Genomic DNA, 22,960 nt, shown 5'->3' with positions numbered 1-22,960 from the left:
TCCTGAGCCACCAGCCAACCCTCCCTATACGATTCTGTTGGATCATAAATTAATTTGGTTTCAAGGTCACACATCGGTCTTTCCACCCCTGAGGCACTGTTGCCCTTTTAACGGCCTGGATTTCCTATATGAAACGGCCCCGCAAGAAGGCCTTAAAAGTATCCCAAACAGCCCCCATACACGGGTGATCAGCATGAAGCCGCAAGAAATCAGATATTGCCTCACCGATGCCAGAGTGTGTGGGCATAATGTTTAACCAAAAGGCATGAAGCTTCCAAGGGGCCTTCAGCAGCCCAGACGGTGATCGAACCTCCACGCACACCAGCATCGGGGAGTTATCAGAAATTCCCTGGGTGGTATATGCAATGTCACTCACATGTCTGACCGCCTGGGAGTTACATAGACATAAGTTTATCCTAGACAAGGATGTATGTGTCTAAGCAGCTAATCCCCCGGATGCATGCCCCTCCAAGGATCAACCAACCCCAGTTCCTTAGAAAGCTTCAAGAGGGCCGTGCGGCGAACCCAGCGGCCTTCAGGAACAGGGGGATAATGTCTATCCAATGTTGGATATAGCCAGCAGTTAAAATCTCCCATAATAAACAGTGGTAATTCTGGGCAGTGTAATTGATACACTAGTATTATATTTATAGTTTATAGTTAATATTGTATGGGGGTGGTATATAGATAAATGCTAGAAGACAATGTAGAGAATATATGCGGCATTTCAAAAACACAAATCTACCTTTGGTGTCAACAGAACTATACAGCTCTTGGTAGTCTATGGAGTTGTGTATCAAAACACTCACACCCCTCGAAAATACAGTGTGAGTGGAATGGTATGCTCTCCCAACCCAGGCAAAATCAAGACATGACAGAGAGTCTCTGGTGAGGTGCGTCTCTTGTAGTGCACAAATCACAGGTAGATGCCTCCAAAGTAAAGTGTGCATCATGGAGACCCCTAATGTTCCACGAACCTATAGTTACTGTAGACATGACAAAAAAGAGTTTAGGCGTGTTGCAGGGTAAAAAACAAGCATGTAGCCCTTCTTACATAGTTCTGTTTGACTCCGTAGGACCCCAAGAAAGTAATTATAATAAGGCAACTCCATTGTGTATGTTTGGTATAAAGCAGAGACCTCATCTGTCCCCCCCGATGAACAAGAGGGTTGACCCTATTGCACTGCCATTAGTAAGTTGGGCAGACAGTAACCTCCGTGTTCTCCAGTCAATGGACAGGCGGTGCCTAGGCCACAGGAAGATGTTCTGCTGTGATGTCTGCCGGCTTCTCATACTGTCGTAGGCACAAGAGTGAAAACAAGTAAGGCAAACACCATGTAAATGTCTGTGAGGAACAACTGGTCTCTCCTTCTGCCAACCCAGACGGCATAAAAACTAGGTAGAAAAAAAAGATAAACCTGAGGAAAAGTACCAGTAAGGCTGTCGCTTAGTGAATATATCCGATTCCTATCAGATATCGAAATTGGTAAAGCATAGTGAAATTCTTTCCGATGACTATCCTCAACGCTGGGTAGGTATACTTCTATTGCTCTCACCAGGGTATAAAATGGTAGCAGTGTGAAGGTGATGACCATTCATTTATCTTCCTCCATGGGTCTGTTGGACGGACAGAACATATGTTCATTCGAATCAAGCCAGACTCAAGCGACTCAAGCCAACTCAAGACTCAAGCCAGAATCAAGCGTCCGCGGCATTTTAAAAAAAGTGTGCATGCCCCTGAGCTGTTATGCGGAGTTTGGCCGGGTATATCATTGCATAAGAGGCCTGCAACTTCTGGAGACGCTGCTTGACCAATGTAAACTTAGCTCTGCTTTTCTGGGCCTCCGCTGAGTAATCCGGATAAAATGATATACGACACCCATTGAACTGAATGTTCTGTCGTTCTCTTGCCAAGCAAAGAATTGTTTCCTTATCTCTGTAATTCAAAAGTCCCGCAAGCATGATGCGCGGGGGTCTCCCTGGCTGTAGCGTGAGGACTCTATGAGCTCTCTCCACTGCGTACACAGTCGAGAAGGCCTCCTTGCCAAAAACATCCAAAAGATAGCATTCCACAAAGTCAGTGGATCAAAAGAGAGGAGCAGCAGCAACCAGGACATTTCAGCTAATAAACATACAAACAAAGGAGGTGAACACATGGACAGCGCCATGGGCTGGTGAAGTACTCCTCTTTGTACTTGTTGTATATCAGCATGTGCAGGATTTGTCCTTTTTGATCACAAAGTCAGTGGGGCCACCTTCTCTGGCAGGCCCACTATCCATATATTATTCCGCCTGTCCTCAGCTCTCATATCTGTTGCTCTGGCCAGCCTGGCTATGGACTGAGACTCTCTTACTAGAGGTGGCAGCTGGTCCTCAGTGTCACTGATCCTGCTTTCTGCTGCTGTTGTTATTTCCCTCACTTTTTGGAGGTCTTGTCTACTCAGGGTCACTCCCACTGTCAGTCTCCCAAACTGTGCCTTCAAGGTGTCCACAGAAGCTGTATATTTATTAACAGCGCTCAGGATATCAGACAGGGTCAAGCTTGGTCAGCTTGAGTTGTATGCTGCTGCAGCCAATCTGACTCTTCCTGTTCTGTGTCAGATATCTCTGGGTGATAAACACACTCATCGTCCACCCCCCTCTCCTCTTTGCCAGATAATTTGTGGGCATAGAATCTCATATCACTTTGATTATCCCTGGGAGCCGTTTTAGGGGTTTTAGGAGGTTTACTCACAGCATCCTTTCTGTCTGTCCCACGTGTGCTTCCCCGCTGGGCTCCATTTTGGGAGTCAGGCAGCACTGTATCTTCCTTATGCTTTCGGGTCATCATGGCCGGTGTGGACTTCAGATTACCTGCCTGGAACAGCAGTGAACTTGTGGGAGCAGATTGGAGAAGATTCTGAGCATTTAGATGTCCGCGAATAGGATATTTTTAGAATGTAATCCGGGAGATCTGTGAGATGTGTCTGCTCACATGACGCTCCTGGCCACGCCCATCAGGCCAGCAGTTTTAGCTTTACCTGTATCTACTGATAATGTCTCTCAGTTGCAGCCTAGCTCTGAAGCATCTCAAGGCATGGCAAATGTACCGGAAATATGTCTTAAAGAAGCCATGCTTTGTGAGTTATTTCTGCTCGGTTATCACCTCTCAACTAACATTAAAGAAAAAATTATTAAGGGAGAATTTGTTGACATCCTGTCTCTTCTCCCCATTTCCAAAGAATTCTTATTCAAGGGAGATAAAAAAACAGGACAAAACTGAAGAGGACAGGCACATACCTCTCGCCAGGAATTTTAACAATCAGTTACAGGCATACTGTATTTATTGCAGTATTATTTGTGGAAAGCATCCAGAAAAAAGTGTTGGTTTATTCCAACATTTAGATATTGTTCTGGAGGCCTACAATAATTTTGGAGGTGTATCTTGGTTTGTCTATGATGAGTCGTTTAGGCAGAAATTTTTGGTGCATCCTAGTCTGAAATGGGTTTGCAAAGATATTGGTTTATGGCTTAACCCTTTTCTGCCTCAACAATCATTTGCAGGTAAACAGCAGCACCCGGTGTCTTCAACATCCACTTACAAGAAAGGAATCTATTTTGCATTCAATGATTCCCACTGTAAGTGGCTGGGGTCCTGTTGCTTTAGACACGAACACTCATTTTGCGCAGGAGCCCATCCTGTTTCCAAGTGCTTTAAGAAAATGGCAATCGCCAATCAACAGCAAGGTCTTGAGTCATTTTTAAAAAGCTCCAACACGGGACTTCCGGTTCCGGCGCCTTATGAGGAAGGAGTGAGTGATGGCGGCTCCGGCTTCACCCGCTTACAAAGTCCTTCGCACACGGCTCCAGACCCCTCTGCCTCTGGTCTCACTACCACCTCGGTGCTCTGCCACCCGTAGCCGACCGGATGGACCGCTTCGTAGTCCACAACAGGACGGGAGCCAGTGCTACATCACAGCAGGACTCACAACAGCCGGGAGCGCCCCCCCCATAGGTAACATGGCCACTGCATAACCGTCGCCAGGACAGACCTCGCTAACTTTTCAGCCCAAAACCTCTGCCAGTCAATACTTGGCACTTAGGGAGGTTTCCACGCCCCTTTGCTATAATATCCTATTGCATTAGCTATTTATGGCTCTCGGTTATATTTCGCCTTAACTCGACTTGCTTATGCCTGTAGTTTTTTTTTTGAAAAACATTTTATTGAAGTTCAACTTTTTACAACAGAGAAAAGTGCGACCAAGTGTAAAGGCATAAAAGACATGGACAATACAAAGTATTATAAGAGGTCAAAAAACACAGGTCCGCTAGTATGCTTGAGGAACTTCAAGGTTAGCGGTGTCAACAGTAGATAGGAACAGTAGTGGTGTGGAAGATACCATTTTATCTAGATTGTGGAGAGGGAGGAGGGGGGTGGAAAGTGGGGAGGGGGATAAAATGGGGAGCAGGGGGGGTAGGGAGAGAGGGGGGGAAGGGGAGGGTGAGAGGGTATGTAGCTAGATATAGCAAACAAACAAAAGAATGCAAAACATTAACGATGGAGGGCTACATGCCCTCACTGAAAGTGCTAGTGAAAGTAGCGAGTATCTCGCATCATGGATCACCGTCTCAACTGCCCCGTGCTCATTACTAATCAGCATATCATACTCAGTTAACAGTCTAGAACCAATTGTCCCCTACGTACAAGCTGGCAAAGGGTGATGACGCTCGGCTCCCAGCAGGGATATGTATAACCGGAGAGAGGAGTGTCATCAGCCTACATATGAAAGGGCTCAGAAAACATCAAGTGCAATAGTTTTTAGGGGCTAGGTCAGGTCAGTTGAGAGAAAGCCTTCCCCTGAGGGGGAAAAGCAGACCACATTTTGACGAAGCGGGTAGTGTTGTAGGAAGATTGTTGCTGCAGGCCCACCAGTTCTCGATCTCTGAGAAGAGATAGGTCAGTATGCAGTTCATTGAGGGTGGGGGGGTTGTTGTCCATCCAATGTTTGAGAATTAACCTTCGTGCCACCATGAGGCAAGATATTATCCAAGGCTTATAGTCAAGCAGAGATTTCCAAGAGTGCCTAGGCAAAGGCAGGGTTTGTAGTGAGAAGTCGCCAAACAGTAAAAGATAAATGTCATTTGGTAGTGACAGCCCTGTGTATCTAGACACATATCTCAGTACCTTGTCCCAATAAGAGGATATGGGGGGGCATAACCAGAATTTATGGAGTAATGATGGAAAACGGGAATGGCATAGGGTACAGAAATGGTGTGAGGTATCCGAGGACCATCTGATATGAGGAAAGTATGCACGGTGCAGGATTTTAAATTGCTGCTCCCTCCAAAATTCATTTGTGATGAATTGGCGAGTGGATAGGTATCCTGATAATATGCGAAGGTGAGCGCTATCAGAATGAAGCAAGGCGTTCCATGGCTTTGCTATCTGGCTGGACACCCCCTGGTAGATTTCTGCGTGTAAAGTTTTGTTTAGATGTGATATTTTGTGCTTGCCCTGTTGCATCCAGGTGTCCAAGAGGGATGGTTGGAAGCGATTGAGAGGTGTGCGGCAGAGAGAGCCTATGAAGCTTACACACTGGCGAAAGTACAGATAGTGTCCAGGCGAGAGGTTGAATTGAGCCGAGAATGCTGTGAAGGGAAGAGGTTTACCAGTTTGTATGTCATACAGTTGCACAAAGTTAGTGATACCTTGCTTTGACCATTCCTCATAAGCGGAGCACTGCTGGGCCTGTGGGAACATGGGGTGACCACAGATAGGTAAAAATCTGGAGAGACGCTGGGGCAACTTAAGGCGTTTCCGCAGCTCCCTCCATGCCATTACAGTGTCTCTAAGCAAGAGATTGTGTCTCAAAGGTAAAGGGAAATCCGCAGTCCCACAGTGCAACAGTGCTGTCAGATCATAAGGTGCGGCCAGCTGCGACTCTAGAGAATAGTTAGTGTATCTGGATTCACGGCTCAACCAGTCCATACATGTCCTTACAAGACAAACCACATTATAAATGTGGGTATTCGGGAGATCCACGCCTCCTTCACGTTTAGACAGGTGTAATTTAAGCAATTAAATTCTAGCGCGTTTCCCCTTCCAAATGAAAGAGGAGACGGCCTTGTGTAACCAAGCAACATCAGCATGTTTCAGGAGGAGTGGTATGGTTTGGAGGGGATAAAGTAATTTGGGGAAAGTGGCCATTTTTTACAGGTGGCATCTGCCCATGAAAGACAGAGGGAGATCCGCCCAATTTTTCAACTCAGCAATCATCTTATCAATAACTGGATTAAAGTTTAATCGATACAATGAGGACGGGAAGTGCCCTATTTTAATGCCTAAGTATGTAATGTGGCTGGTGTTGATACGAAGGGTGGAAGATGATGCCCACTGCGGAGTGTGACTGGTATTGAGAGGGAGAACCTCGCTTTTGGTGAAGTTGATGCGTAAGCCGAGCACAATCTGTATTCCGCAAATATTTGCTGTATAATAGGTAGATCGTGTTCGGGGTCCGCTGTAAATATCAGTACATCATCTGCGAACATTTCCGTGCACAGTTCCTCTTGTCCCACCTTAATGCCTCAGAGCTCAGGGTGACTCAGCATTAATCTCGACAAAAGTTCCAGGGCCAGGTTAACCAGCAGGGGCGATTGTGGGCACCCCTGTCTGGTGCCCTTGTACAATTTGAATGGTTGCGAGATGTGTCCTGCCACTACCACCTGAGCTTCGGGGGAGGCGTACATAGTCCTAATCATGTGCATAAAGGGGCCAGAGAAACCAAAGTGGGTTAATACCTTGTCTAACCACTGTATGTTGACATTGTCAAAAGCCTTTTCAACGTCGAGGGTGATAATAGCTGCCTGGTTATCAGGGTTCATTTTCGTGACTTCAAGTGCCGTTAAGACTTTTCTAATATTGGAAGTGGCTGAACGCCCTTTAGTGAAGCCTGATTGGGCCGGGTGTATGAGTGTCGGCAGTAGGGATGCCAATTTTGGAGAGTAGCTTTGAATCTACATTCAGCAACGAGATGGGTCTATATGACCCAGGGTCCTTGGGGTCCTTTCCCTTTTTATAGATCAGCTTAATATGTTCCTGGTAGCCAATGGGTAGATATGGATGCCCTGACAGGATGTGTTGGAAGACTGATTGTAGTGTGGGGGCGACCTGGTCTAACGCCAGTTTGTAAAACTCCGGGGTGTAACCATCAGGCTCAGGCGATTTCCCGGTTTGCCCTGAATAGTTTTTCGCACCTCTACCAGTGAGATGGGGGCATTTAGGATGGCTAATTGGTCGTCGGATACTTTAGGAAGGTCCACCGAGGATAACCAACGGGATGCCACCGCGTCGTCACAGGGTTCGTGGCCATATAAGGAAGTGGAAAAGTCTGCAAAGACTCTATTAATATCTGAAGGCAATTCCACGAGCCTGCCGTCGATGTCCCTGAGGGAGGTGACGTGTGTGGGTGTAAAGGGGCCACGGCATAAAGAGGCTAATAACTTCCCGGGCTTATTGCCAAATGAGTGATATTTCCAATCTTGGTGAGATTTGAATAGACGTTCCTTGGTTTCGGCCCATGTGTCAAAATTTTCCTTCGCTTTACACCAGGTATCTCTATGGATGGCTGAGTTGGTGCGATATAGAGCGGCCTGGGCGTCCCTCAAAGAGGTACTAGCTGCCAGGTAGGCTTCGGCAATGCGCTTCTTATATGCGGACGCATATGATATGATGCGTCCCCTGAGGACTGCCTTGCCTGTTTCCCATAAGAGTATAGGGGAGACGGAGGGGGTGGCATTATTTTCAACAAATTCGTACCATACGTCCCGAATGAGCGTGGTAACCCCAGGATCCTTGGCTAGGTATGAGGGGAACCTCCAGTGTTTAAAGGACGGTGCATGTGCATATATAGAGATATCTATAGAAATGGGGGCGTGGTCTGAAATGGCAATGTCGTGTATTTTGGGCGAGCTGGTGTATGGAAGCAGCCTATCATTCGCCAGTGTATAATCTATCCTTGTGAGTGTGTGGTGGGGATGAGAGAAAAAAGTAAATTCCCTGCCAGTGGGATTAGACAGACGCCAGACGTCCGTCAAGTGTAGGCTCTCTGCCATATGGAGTAGCAAAGGGGAGTAGTGGCGGGTGAGAGAAGGAGTGCCTGTAGCCTGCGACCTATCTTCAGAGGGGGCCATAAGTTGGTTAAAATCGCCAGCTACGAGCAGAGGCAAATGCAGGAATGGTGCCAAATCGCAAATCGTGTGACAGTGTTTGGAAGAAGGGTGCAGAGGGAGTGGTAGGGGCGTACACTCCAGCCACCACCCAATCTTGTTGAGGATTTGTGAAATGCAGGATGGCAATACGGCCCTCCTTGTCAAAATGTGTACTTTGGATTGTGGCTGGGTAATTTTTATGAATGAGAATTAGCACCCCTGATTTGCCTTTAACTGATGGTGATCCGTACACCTGCCCCACCCAAAGTTTTTGCATTCTATGAAAATCTTTTGCCTCCAAATGTTATTCCTGCAATATGGCGATGTTGCCCGCAGACGCCTTAAGTGTCTGAGAATGGCCATCCGTTTATGAGGTGACCTAAGGCCCTTAACATTCCATGAGATTATAGTCATGGGGGATCATATGGGTAAGATTGAGCCGTGAAGCAGAGCACAGTAGCAAGGGGGGGTGAGAGGGTGCCCAGAATAGCATGGCAATGTGAGCAAGTAACCGTTAGAGCATAAAAATTGGTGCACTGAATCTAGCATACAGTTGAGTGAAGGTAGGGGAAAACAGGACCCAACAGGGGTCACGGGGAAGAGGTAGAGGGTGCAAAACTTAAAGTATAAGGACTTCTCTTTTTTCCTCATGTAGAGAGACATGCGGACGGACAGCGTTACCGGGATCTCTATGATCGACGTCCAGTATGGATGGTGAGCACAAGGTCAGGGCCGACAGTACGTGGCAGTTGGAGCGCAGATCATAGATGGCTGGGGTGAGACCATGGACCAGATACCCGTAAGGCTGTGCGAGTCAAAAACAGCAGTGAACATTAACTGTTATAACAGAACATAACACATCATTTTAGCAATGTAAACCATCAGAAGTTTAGCCACAGGGTGGTTATACGATCTCTGGTAGATCATCAGGGATGGCAGTGTCCACACAAACTGGGTGCAGCAGAAAAGGATCGGGCTGCCTCAGGAGCAAACAAGATAGCTGTGCAGACTGATAAATCATAAGAGAGATGAATGGATGCAAGGTGTAATAAAGAATCGTATCCATGACAGAGAGCTTTGCATGGAGAAAATTGACCGACACCAAAGGAGGATGAGGAGTGTTCAGCGATTCCTATGGCGGGAAGATGATCCGTTGGTGCGTTGCTTTTTAGCTGGATCTTTCCTCGGGCTTCGTTGTTCTCTCGCCCCCTGCGGGCGTTGGGGAGAAGGTGTTGCAGGTGTATCCACCTGTATATTGAAGTGGCAATCGAGAAAATGCGTGGCTTCCTCAGGATGTGAGAACGATTTTTGTTCCCCTGATAAGTCCGATAAACCCAAGGTAGCAGGGTATGCCAGGGTGAATTTAATGGATTTGCGGTATAATGCTTGGCACAGTGGTTGAAAGGCCTTTCTACGCTTTGTAACCTCCTGCGAGTAGTCTGCAAAGACCAACAATTTGTGGCCATCAACTTGGAACGTTTTAGAGTTTCGAAATGATTTGAGGATATTCTGCCGATCCATATAGTTCAAATATCTCACTATGACAGGGCGAGGTGTTTTCCTGTCATTTTAAGGGGCCCCCAGACGGTGGGCTCTTTCCGCAATGCACGTGGTGTGGATCCCCAAAGCCAAAGGGAGGCATGTGGTGACTATGTCCATTAAAGTGTCAGCTCCATAGGTTTCAGGGAGGCCTATGATCCGGAGGTTATTCCTCCTGGACCGATTCTCCAAATCGTCCAGTTTGTCCAGCAAGTAACGTTGGGTCTGTCTGGCCTGTTGATCCATGGAGAATGAGCCCTGGAGCTCATCCTCCACATCTGAGATCCTGTGTTCCAGTTCCTGCAGCCTGCGGGAGTGATCCCCCATCTTTTTGTAGCTGTGCCATCCCTAGGGCTATCGCCTTATCGACTGCATCAGTGATAGTAGGTGACAACAGGCTAGCCACTGCTTGGGCCAGGGAGGCTATCTGGGTGTCTGGCAAAGGAGATGCTGACTGACCTTGCCGGGCCGCTGGTGGAAGAGGCCGTAGTTGAAGCCGCGGGCTCAATTTGCGGTGGAGCGGAGGTGAGTATCAGGATGTGAGGTCGGATGGTGTGCCCGGACCGTAAGAAGGGTTTAATATGCTGATGTGAGCCGGAGCCAATGTCCTTCACAGCCGCTTACATGGGTGCCAGAACCGGAAGTCATGCCTGTAGGTTTTAATTGCTATGTCTTATTACAAGTGCTCTTCTCATGATATTGTTTTGTTACCTGTTGCCCTCCCACAGCCTTCTCGGAGTCCTGACTTCACTCGCTATACGTGTCACGTCAACGCTCAATGAGATCTCAGAGACAATGTCCTCCTTTGAGTGATCTTCCTGCCTTCCACGTTGGCGAGCGGACTCAGATTCTCTGCCAGTAACGCTGTCGGATAGCGTAAGCCTCATGTGGAAAAAAACGAAGTCCACATATGTTATGTTATGTTTTATGTTACATTGTGCACAATATTTTGCTCTATCGAATGTCAACCTACAATATCATTCTGCACTACCTACTTGACCCTCCTTGAAAAGTAGTTTCATGGAATGTCAAGGGGCTTCGATCTCCCAATAAACGCATGGCCATTCTCAGGCATTTGAAACCACTTAAGACTGACATAACCATGCTACAAGAAACACATCTCTCCCCGGCGGACTTTGACCAAATGCGCAAGTTTTGGGTGGCCGAGTTTTTGGCTCGGTCGCATCCAAAGGCAAAGCTGGAGTCTTGATCCTAGTACACAAAAGAATTACCTCTGAACTTCTCCCCCTCTACACCGATGACCACAGTAGGATGTTAATCCTTAAACTGATCCATGGCTCCAGGGAAATTATTCTGTCCAATGTATATGCCCCCACACCCCCAACGCAGTCCTTCTTTCAAACGCTAATGGGCACCATAGCACCATTTATACACCTACCTATGCTGATAGGTGGAGACTTGAACGCGGTAATGGACCCCAGGGAAGACAGATCCATAAAAGCGACATATAAATCTCCCCCCTTACTCCTTTCCGTGCCCACATTATCTCTGTTTGTAAACAGCTTACAACTCACTGATGTCTGGCGCCTGGCCCACCCCACTGACAGGGAATTCACCTTTTACTCATCCCCCCATGGCACATTCTCCCACATAGATTACTTTCTCTGTAACTCTCTCCTCCTGAACTCATTACACACACCCTTGGTATCTGATTTAGTAATAGCTGACCACTCCCCAATTTCTGTTTTAGTGTCCCTTCCAGACTCTCCATCCACACAAAAACCTTGGACATTTCCGTCCTATCTTGCAAACAATCGTGACCTTCTGTCTACTTTACAACTCACTTGGGATAATTTCCTTCTTGATAATACTAGCCATGCCTCTGATCCAATCTTGCTGTGGGAAACTGGTAAAGCTGTCCTTCGGTGCAGAATTATAGCTTTTGCCTCTGCTTACAAGAGGAAGGCGGAGTCCAGCTATAAAACCGCAAGTGAGTCTCTGCGTCAAGCCCACTCCAATCTTCTACAGCAAGATCCTCCCCCTCATAGAGCACAATGGAAGGAGGCTAAACTAAACATTGACAAGTGGGCCTTGGCCCACTAACAATTCCACCAGTCCTTTCTCGACCTACAATACCATAAATTTGGCAACAAATTGGGCAAACTCCTTGCCCGCTTGTGCAAAGGATCCTATACCCCGACACACATCGCCTCTCTCAGAGACCCAATGGGCAGTCTGATTGATACCCCGAAGGGTGTTAATGCTATAATGCAGCAATTCTATGCAAAATCATATGGTCCGGATCCAATCGATGTGGCGGAAGCTAACAAGTTTCTCGAAGAGATACACCTGCCCTCGGTCACCGCTGACCAACTATCACTTCTGATTCTGAATGCCCCCATCACCCCTGCAGAAATTGTCTCATCCATAGCCTCTCTCTCCCCTGGTAAAGCCCCTGGGCTGGATGGCTATACATCCGAGTTCTACAAACTGGTTAAGGAAATGATCATCCCTTCTCTCACCAATATTTTCCAACACATCATGGATGGAGGGAGATACATGCCCACAGGGTCTCAGGCTTTTATAAAACGTATTCATAAACCTGGTAAGGACGCCACTGAGCCTGGCTCGTATTGTCCCATATCCTTGATCAACCTTGACACTAAACTCCTATCGAAAATCATTGCAACCAGGCTAGCCTTGATTATGCCGTCTCTCCTCCATCCATCCCAAGCGGGCTTTACCAGGGGGGCATTCCGCCACTGCAAACATTCGCAAGGTCCTAGCTGTCCTCGCACAGGCTAACGCAAACCCCCAAAACAATTATGCTATTATTACATTAGACGCCGAAAAGGCATTCGATAATGTTAGTTTCCAGTGGCTGCGACTGACACTGTTGAAGTTTGGCTTCACGGGACCCTTCCTCCATTTAATATCAGCCATGTATGCCTCCCCCACTGCCAATGTGGTCACCTCAAACCTCATTTTGGAATCCATTCCCCTCCATAAGGGCACCAGGCAAGGCTGTCCACTCTCCCCCCTTCTCTTCAACTTAGCACTGGAGCCCCTCTCCCGTCACCTCTCCTTCACATCTCCCTTTACAGGGATTCGAGTTGGCCGTGAGGAAATAAAATCAACTCTTTTTGCTGATGATATTCTGCTGTTTACCTCCGATCCATCCAATGACATGAACCGTGTTAAAGATATATTTGATAGATTTAGACTATGCTCAGGGCTGCGTATCAACTACGCAAAGAGTGAAATACTTCCTCTCGGCCAACCACACATGCTTCACTGGGCCTCCAACTCCCCCTTTTCTATCGCTAAAACCTGTATAAAATATTTGGGCATCTATATAGGAAAATCCTCCTCCTCCCTGTACCACCTAAATTACACACTGCTAATCTTCAAACTCTCAAAAGAACTTGATAGTTGGGCTAAACTTCCTCTGACCCTATTAGGTAGATGTCACCTATTTAAAATGGTCAGTTTTCCCAAAATGTTGTACCTCCTCCAGACCCTTCCATTACTTATAAAACATGACGACATTAAAATTATACATAAATCACTTTCCATGTTTTTGTGGAAAGACAAGAGACCACGGATCTCTCTCTCCAAACTTTACCCCCCAAACCCCTTGGGGGAGTCAACCTCCCGGACATTAGGCTGTACAACCTATTTTGCCTATTGAGAGTGGCTATATACTGGATCAATGGTTCCTCCAGGTTCTCTAACTTTTCCCTAGAATCACAATTGTCTGGCTCCCTAAACTTGGCGGCCATTTTACATAATAAATTGAGTGATCTTCCCCCAAGCTTGAAGCAAAACATCCTATTTAGAGATACCCAGGTGGCCTGGAGGGAAGTCAGGAAACAGCTGGGTTTGCCCAAATATATTTCCAACAGCCTTCCCATACCAGGCAACCCTTCCCTTCAAGCTCTGAACCTAGAAACGGTATACACCTCTTGGGCTACGAAAAGGGCTACAAACTTTCTCTCAACTTTTCGACCCCACTATCGGGGCTCCCCTCCACTTCCAAACCATTCAGCAGACGTATAATATCCCTAATCACCATTTCCTATATGTCCACCAATTGACCGCTCATGCCATGGCTTTATGTCAGAATAAAACAAAGAGATTTGAAACTTCCATACTGGACACCCTCCAAACACTGGACACCCTCAAGCTTTCACAAGTTTATCGCCCTATTCAGGCCATTCTTCTGGATACCCGTGCTGAGTTTAAAAAGTCTTCCTGGGATAACGCCTTCCGTTTTCCTGGCTCCAAACAATACCTTCTGGCGGGCTTTAAGTCCACATGTGCATTCAAAAGAAATTAATTTTGGAGGGAGCAGCAATTGAAAATACTACATCATGCTTATTCACCTTTCTCATCATCACCTCTCCACATCCCGTATCAAGGATGCTCATGGTGCCTTGCGCATCGCCCTACACTTCATCATAGGCTTTGGAGCTGCGCATATGTTTCTTCTTTCTGGGACAAAGTGGAACAGCTGATCTCTTCAGTTACAGGGCTTCAACCCATGAAAAACCCCTTCCTCCTCATCTTTGGCCTCCTAGACAATAGACCGCCACTCGTGGAGACAGGATGGTTTAAAAAGAGGAAAGTTTGTTTTCAGCGTGAAAGTCTGCTTTAAACTCAAAACTGATATTTTACTTTTTGATAAGTGATGGAGAGTTAATCTACCTTACAATTTCCTACAACTTTTAAAGACTCTTTTAGTAACATATCTGTTTTTGGATTTCTTGGTCTGCAATCAGCTGTGCCCATTATGAGGGGTTTTCTCATATATATATCTATAACTAAATATTTATTTTCTGGTAAACTGGACCTATTTATATCTCAGTAACATCCAGCAATGCACTAGCAATGCACTAAATTGGTATTAAACCCAAAAGCAAACATTTATTATATTGCAGCTTACTATGTCTTAGATGTGATGGCTTCCTTCATCTTCATTTTTAGGCTTTTTTCTTCTAGATTAATCTAAAGATCCAGTCAGTATGTCTGTTTGTTTTTCAAAAAAACAAGCTCCCTAGCAGAATGTATCAGTTACGGAGATGAGACAGACATTTTACCACTAGCAGGGGTGCTTGCAATGATCAGCTTTTATTTATTTATTTATGTAAAACCTTTATCTCGAAAGGAAAAAAACAGTTTGCTCTAACTGCTTATGAAGTATTTGCTGGAGTCTGTCTTTAACTTGTAAGTGCATTTAAATCTTCTAGTATATCTAACACTCGCCTCCCCTAGACTGCTGTTCTGCTGCTGTCTGAAGATACCCCTGTGTTCCTTCATTCATAGTAGAGACACTGTAATGCAGGAGGTGTGTTACTGGCCATATCACCAGGGTAAAACAGAGGGAGAAAGCTTAAAGCCTATATATCAAATAGATAGATTGACATGCATAGGATTTTGTCCCTATGTTTTTAGATGGGCGCTGTAATCATAAATCAATATATATATATATATATATATATTATATATATATATATATATATATATATATATATATATATATATATATATATATATATATATATATATATATATATACACAGTATATAAATCTTTTTTTTTTTCTTTTAAACAAAGGCCCCAGTGCATTCTCTTGTGGTGAATGAAAAAGATAATGTTAGTCTTGAGAATACAAGTTATATAAGGCCTTTGATGATGACAGGAGATTGTGCTTACTGTGAGCTAGGTGAACATTTTCAAACATGAAGCAAAATTAGATTTGTCTCTGTTAGTTGAATCACTTTACTATCGTTTATAGACATCTTATATCTCTGTTCTCCTCTACACATGAGCCAGTGTGATAGAAGGAGCAGAACAAAAAGGTGTCAACCAGGTTAGTCAATCCTTACAATTCTACATTCTAACCAATGACATGTGAAGCAATGAATATAATACAAATCTCATGTTACACTGTATACATCATTATGCTTCTTTCCATTTTTAGCCATTCGGAAAATAAGAAAGAAATCTGCTAGTTTACAGAGAGGTTATCCGAAATGAAAGTAAAGCAGCTGTGTACTCTCTCATGACTAGAGATGCCAACATGCTTTTTCCAAAACTCCTAATTAAATGGCTTGCTATTCCCTATATGAACAAGAATGTTAGTGTTGCATGAAATAAAAGCTACTCTGATGCATACATACTGAACTGTTATGCAAAGAAGTAAAGGGAATAATTTAATACATAAAGTCACAGACAAGATGGGCATTTTTCTTCCCTTCGTTTCAGTTAAGCCATAGGGGACTATTCAACTAAAATTGTTATGTAGCTTTGAGAATCACTGAAACCTAACTTTTTCTTTTTTTAGAAAACATGTAATATCACAAAACTGCTACAGATTGTAACTAATAATGATAATTATTAATAATAACAGTAGCCAGGGCTGATACAGCCAAGGGATTTGAATTTACATTTACCCTGTGTGTCTGTACAGTGAACTGAATCTATGCATTACCGTCAACAATTTACATAAGGCTTTATATACTGTAATAAAGATGAATGTGCATCACTAAAAAATTAAGCAATCAAAGCGAAATTCATATATTTAAAAACATGCCAAATAAAGTGCACAAGATAGTGACTATAACGATCAGTCTATAAGTGACAAGTGGAAAAAGATATACAGTGCATCTGGAAAGTATTCACAGTGCTTCACTTTTTAGACATTTTGTTATGTTACAGCATTATTCCAAAATCGAATAAATTCATTATTTTCCTCAAAATTCTACAAACAATACCCCATAATGACAATTTGAAAGACATTTGTTTGAAATCTTTGCAAATTTATTAAAAATAAAAAAATGAAAAAAATCACATGTACATAAGTATTCACAGCCCTTGCCATTGCACTCAAAATTGAGCTCAGGTGCATCCTGTTTTCACTGAGTCCACCTGTGGTAAATTCAGCTGATTGAACATGATTTGGAGGGGCACACACCTGTCTATATAAGGTCCCACAGTAAACAGTGCATATCAGAGCACAAACGAAGCCATGAAGTCCAAGGAATTGTCTATAGACCTCTGAGACAGAATTGTATCGAGGCACAGATCTGGGGAAGGGTACGGAAAAATTTCTGCAATGATGAAGGTCCCAATGAGTACAGTGGCCTCCATCATCCATAAATGAAAGAAGTTTGGAACTACCAGGAACTACCCGATGGTCACTCTGACAGAACTCCAGTGTTTCTCTGTGGAGAGAGGAGAACCTTCTAGAAGAACAATCATCTCTGCAGCACTCCACCAGTCAGCCCTGTATGGTAGAGTGGCCAGGCGGAAGCCACTACTTAGTAAAAGGCACATGACAGACCTACAGTTTGCCAATAGGCACCTGAAGGACTCTCAGACCATTAGGAACAAATTCTCTGGTCTGATGAAACAAAGATTGAACTCTTTGGCCTGAATGGCAAGTGTCCTGTCTGGAGGAAACCAGGCAACACTCATCACCTGACAAATACAATCTCTACAGTGAAGTATGCTGGTGGCAGCATCATGCTGTGGGGATGTTTTTCAGGGGCAGGAAGTAGGAGACTAGTCAGAATCGAGGAAAAGATGACATCCTCATTGAAAACCTGCTCCTGAGTGCTATGGATTTCAGACTGGGGCAAAGGTTCATCTTCCAACAGGACAAGGACCAGACTTGAACCTGATTGAACATCTCTGGACAGATCTGAAAATGGCTGTGCACCGACGCTCCCCATCCAACCAGATGGAGCTTGAGTGGTCCTGCAAAGGAAAATTGGAGAAACTGCCCAAAAATAGTTGTGCCAAGCTTGTAGCATCATACTCAAAAAGACTTGAGTCTGTAATTGGTGCCAAAGGTGCTTTAACATACTATTGAGCAAAGGCTGTGAATACTTATGCACATGTGATTTTTATTTTTGTTTTTGAAATTTTTAATAAAATTGCAAAGATTTCAAACAAACTTCTTTCACATTGTCATTGTGGGGTATTGTTTGTAGAATTTTAAAGAAAATAATACATTTAATCTATTTTAGAATAAGGCTGTAACATAGCAAACTGTGGAAAAAGTGTAGCGCTGTGAATACTTCCTGGATGCACTGTACATATAATATAACAGCCCATATGTATTCCCAGTGCTTTACAGAGTAATGCCTTCAGTGCCAAAATACTTTAAATTCAAGTGCTGATAACCCAAGATCGTCTGTGCAAGAAAGGAATCCCCAAGACTTCCACATTTCCACTGAGGACAGGACAAGCAACACAAACTGCTTACCAAACTATACTGACCCCCAACGATTGTGTGGTCAAGTAGCACTTTTGGGAGCAACTCCTCAGATCAAATATTGCTCTTTGTTCCTTAGTAAGTACCAAACTCATCGAAAATAAAGATAGAAACAGTCTTATAGTGTAGCAGTAAAAGATATATTTTTTTATTAAAATACTTTAGGTTGCACACTCACATGATGCATAAAGAAAATGTGCTGTAAAAGACAGTTAGTGTTGTTTGTCCTGTCCTCTCCTTAGTGGAGATAGACAATGTTTTATCACTAAAGGGATTACATATGAACTGCTATATGTATGTCTATATGCACTTATAGAGTGATTGTTTTGGTCACTATCTTGTGCACTTTATTTGGGGTGACTTTTTAAATTGAATATTAACTTTGATTGCTTGTTTGCTGATTTTATTTTTGATTGCTTGTTTATTTTTAGCACATTCATCTTTATTATTCATTAAAATTTGCTATCAACAAATTATGCTAGCAGCTTTTTTTTGGATGTTTTTTTTGGATGTTTGTTTAGCCAGTTTGGCTCCAGAGCAGTTTTTGTGTCTAAACACAGCGGGAGCATGCCTCTGCCGGCGTGCGTGCGCCACCAAAATCACTAGGAGTCCAGCGACTAGGAGGTCTACGTCACTGGACCCAGGAGAGCCACACTGCCGCAGTAGGATTACTGTTGGCAGTCGACAAGTGGTTAATATATTTTATTATATTTTTATCTTTCAAACTTTTTTTGTTTTATTTATTTTTACTTGACTGCTATCACAAGGGGTTAATAAAGCATTGGGCAGGTGATGGGTACTCTTTATAGAGACATTAGGGGTCTCCATAAGACCTCATAATAGAATCCAATGTCCCCCCTGCCTTTCACACTATGTAACCAAGCACAGATCGGCTTGGTTAGATGCAGGGCCGCTGTTAGAAATCTGACATCCCCCAACCTTGCCTACACCCCCCCCCCCCCCCACTGCCCCTTGGTATGCAGTGAAACAGCACTGAATTTATCCATATAGGCCCAAAAAATGAAAAAAGTTCCTCCTCTGCTCCCACCTCCTCTGTTGACCTAATGGGGCCCAGAGAAATGTAATTTAAGCCTTGGTAAGCAAGTAGGAGTGGGAGTGTTGTCTAGTAAAATCCATTTACTTAATTAGGCAGAAATGAACAATAAAGCTGCCCCGGCCCCCCTGTTTAGCTGATGGGGCCTGGGCCCCCTCTTTAGTTAATGGGGCCTGGGGCCCCTGTTTAGCTCATTGGATCTGGGCCCAGTACAACAGGACTGTCTGTACTGCCTTATCAGCAACCCTGGTTAGATGTGTTCCCTGGCTGTATTGGCCAGGAAATGGTTCATCTAAAATCATAGTTTGCTTGTGAGATTGAGGCATGGCCTTGGTCTCACAGGGCTCTCCCTCCCCTAGCCGCTGGTTGTGTTCCCGATAGAAGGGGGGGGGTTGCCAGCAGGAGGTGGGAGGCATCATGTTGCCAGGTTTGTGACGGTGATCAGCAGCTATGGAGAGGGAGCTGGCTAAACAAAACCCTGCATTAGCTGATTAGGCACTAATATCTCAACTGGATGATTATGAAAATAGGAATTTGAGGAAAATAGGGTTGCTGGAAGCCACCAAGACCTAAGATCTGCTGCCGACAATTTTCTGTATTTTTATTCAGATCCTGAGGAGACCACTCACTCAACCCCTGGAAATTCATGTGCCCATGGGGTCCTTATGTTTAGACATGCAGAAGTGGGCAATCTCAGGTATGTGATATGCAGGTTGTTGCACTGACAAAGAAACCATAATGCAACGTATTTGCAAAAGGGAGTTTTTTTTTTTATTTTGACAGGGCAAAATTGTATTTTTTCCCAGAGTTTAATGCCCTGTACTGTTATTGCAGTGGTTCCCCTACTGCAGCTGCTTGGAAAAGAAGGCATTGTGTATAGGTGGGGGTTTATTTTTTTACCTTAGGGCAACTGAGGATGGCATTACAACACCCTGTGAGATAAATATGGCTTGGAAGGCTTCCTGTAGGCTCAAACCTTCCAGGATCCCTGGATGGAGTTGTGCCACCATTGACATCTTAGATCTGGTTGTAACAAAATTATAACAGCGCTAGTATAAATGCAAGCTGCAGCTTATAATGACACAACACCAAAAATAATAACAAAGAAAGAAGCTGCGCTAAGCGTGAAAAATGCAAATAAATGAATCAATAAATATTATGAAAAACTATAAACTGATAACACAGTGAATAGAACCAGCTAAAAAACTGATAACGGGTATGGATATGAAACTAAAAAGGGAAAGAAAAAAAGTCCCAAATAGTTAGAGACAAACTGATGACATATGATAATAATAAATAAATAAAAGACTGTGCCAAGGTGTCCTCTTCCACCACGGTGCTTCAATCACCTAAGCATGCAGTTATGCTTACCAGATGCCGGTAAGTAAAGTGCTAAACAGACAATCTCCAGGAATGGATCAGGAGGATGGTTCCCAAAGGGATCCGAACAGCAAGGCGACTCCGGATAGAAGGCAAGGCGCCAAAAACTCACTCCAGACACACTCCAGGCACCAGTCCGAGGTATTACCCAACACAAATGTCTTTGTAATCCTTGGTGTTTTTCTCAGCCGCCCGCCTTAGGACTGGTAAATGGTGCACAACAAATACAGATGCATCTGCCCTAGGATAGGGAGCTACCAGCCAACATAGTTAAACCTCTCAGTGAACTTTAAACACCAACACACCACCAGACAAGTACTTGTGTGATCTGCTGTTTTGTGCGGATTGAACTGGCTCCCTAAAGGGACTGCTTACAAATGTTATATGAGCTAAGGTCTGAACTAAGGCTGTTGCTGAACCCACAGAAATATAGGTAATCCTTCAAAGGATAATGACAGGGAAAAATCCAAGCCCAAACTAGGGCATATTTCGTCAAAAATACCAAACCTCATTTGCCATACATGACATTGACCACATACTTTAATTCTCTGACCTCCTGAGTCACCATCTTAAAATCTGCTCAGGTGGTCCACATAACTCTGTTGCCCAAAGATGGCCTCTGTCAAAAGTCTGATTCTAGTTATATTATTAAATGTAGATTTTAATGTCTTGGCAAAACTCCTGAGAGGCTTACCTAGTAGATTGTCTTCACCAGGACCAGGATCCCTCATAGGGAGGGAAGATATAACTCACAAAGGGTCATATCTCTTGTTTACTGGGTAAGACTCAAGTAAACCCTCAACCTCATCTAATCGACAGACACTGAGAAAGCATTTGATAGGATAGATTCGATTTTTCTTTTCAATGGTTTTTATTAAAGATTTTCAAACCAACAAACAAAAATATACAGAATTATCGTTCATCACATCAAAGCATACAATGACATATAAAAATTGAGGGTCACATACTTACATTGTGCATCTATCTACAATTATCAATTCTATAAATTGACTTGCATTCCCCCCGAGAGTGTCACCCAGCTGGGCCGAGAGGATGGCGCCGCAAGATCTGACACCCCAACGGGAACTAACTGTCTGGACCCCGCGCCCAGCCCTCCCCAACCCCACTCCGGCTCCACTGAAACCTTCACTTTCCTTCCCCGGGAAACGCCATAATAGATACTTTAATGGTCATATTGCTATGTGAGGCAGTAGTGACCGTAAACCAGAAAAGCATGAATGATACAGGCAACAAAATATAAGAACTAATAGACTATCAACAGGACAGTCTGAACAGTGCCTCCTAAACAAAAGTCATCATCAAATTAAGCGTACATTTCAATATGCAATCTCCATCAACTAGGATACAGTCTCGACCATTGGGACCACTGTTTGTGAAATGTCAATGTGAAATCCCTCGATCCCGCAAAGAACTTTTCATAAGAATAGTGCAACTTAACTCTTTTTATAACATCATGTACAGTAGGTATATGGGTAGATCTCCAGGAGGCAGACACTGTTAGTCTAGCTGCTGTAAGAATATGTGAAATAACACACCTATTTCCATTGGAGACCTTATGGATTCCAAGGTTAGGTAACGCTAATGCAGGGGACATCGGTACTGGGTTACCCGTCACCAAGGCCATCAACACAAATACAGCAGACCAGTAACTTTTTAAGCGTCTGCAGTCCCAAAATTGTGGAATAGGTTACCCTTGGCCCAGCATCCCCTCCAGCACAGATCAGAATTATTTTTAAACATAATTGCAAGTTTAGAGGGGGTGAGATAACTGAGATAGTCTTAATAGCCGCTTGCCATTCTTTTATAGAGTAAACTGCTTTCAAGTCCTTCTCCCAGTCAGTCATGGCTGCTGATTTGCTCCGGCGAGTAGAGGAGTTCAAGATATAGTAGACTTTGGGTTTGAGATATGCTCTGGTAAGATAGTCCCACACTTCAGTCCATAATACAATTTGCGTATTGGGGAATTTAAGATGGTAGTGGTAGTTGGGATAATATCTGTGCGTAGGTAAGTGAGCGTGGGAATAAGTGATGTGGGGTTTGAAGTGATGGTAGGAGGAATTCATAAGAGGCCAACGTAAGGTCTTTATTGCAAAGGGGAGCTCCGGAGATATTCTGAAGCCCCCCCCAAGCATTCACTGTGGCTTGGATAGAAGGGATGTCAGGATAGTGAATTTGTCAGTCAGTCAAAGTTGCTAGGAGGAGGGAGGAAAGATCCTTATTAGCCGCCAGAGCCCTTTCCAAATGCACACACAATTTGTCGGAATTTGGATCGAACCAGGCCTTCATTTAATCTAATATAGCTGCCAAATGATATTTTTTAAGATTCGGTAGGCCTCCCACCCTCGATTTCATAAGGGTAGAGTATGGGATCTTCGGCACCTTCCCATCCCACAAAAATTTCCTAAATAGTTTATCTACATTCCGAATAAAGGACTCAGGTAGGGCAATAGGGATGGTCCTGAAATAGTAAAGAATCTTTGGAAGAACTGACATTTTTAGGGCAGCTATTCTTTCTAACCATGAAAGTTCAAATTGGG

This window comes from Pelophylax lessonae (assembly GCF_965119305.1).
Source record: "Pelophylax lessonae genome assembly, chromosome: 1".
In the NCBI taxonomy this organism is placed as follows: domain Eukaryota; kingdom Metazoa; phylum Chordata; class Amphibia; order Anura; family Ranidae; genus Pelophylax; species Pelophylax lessonae.
Note: the sequence above shows the minus strand (reverse complement) of the source record.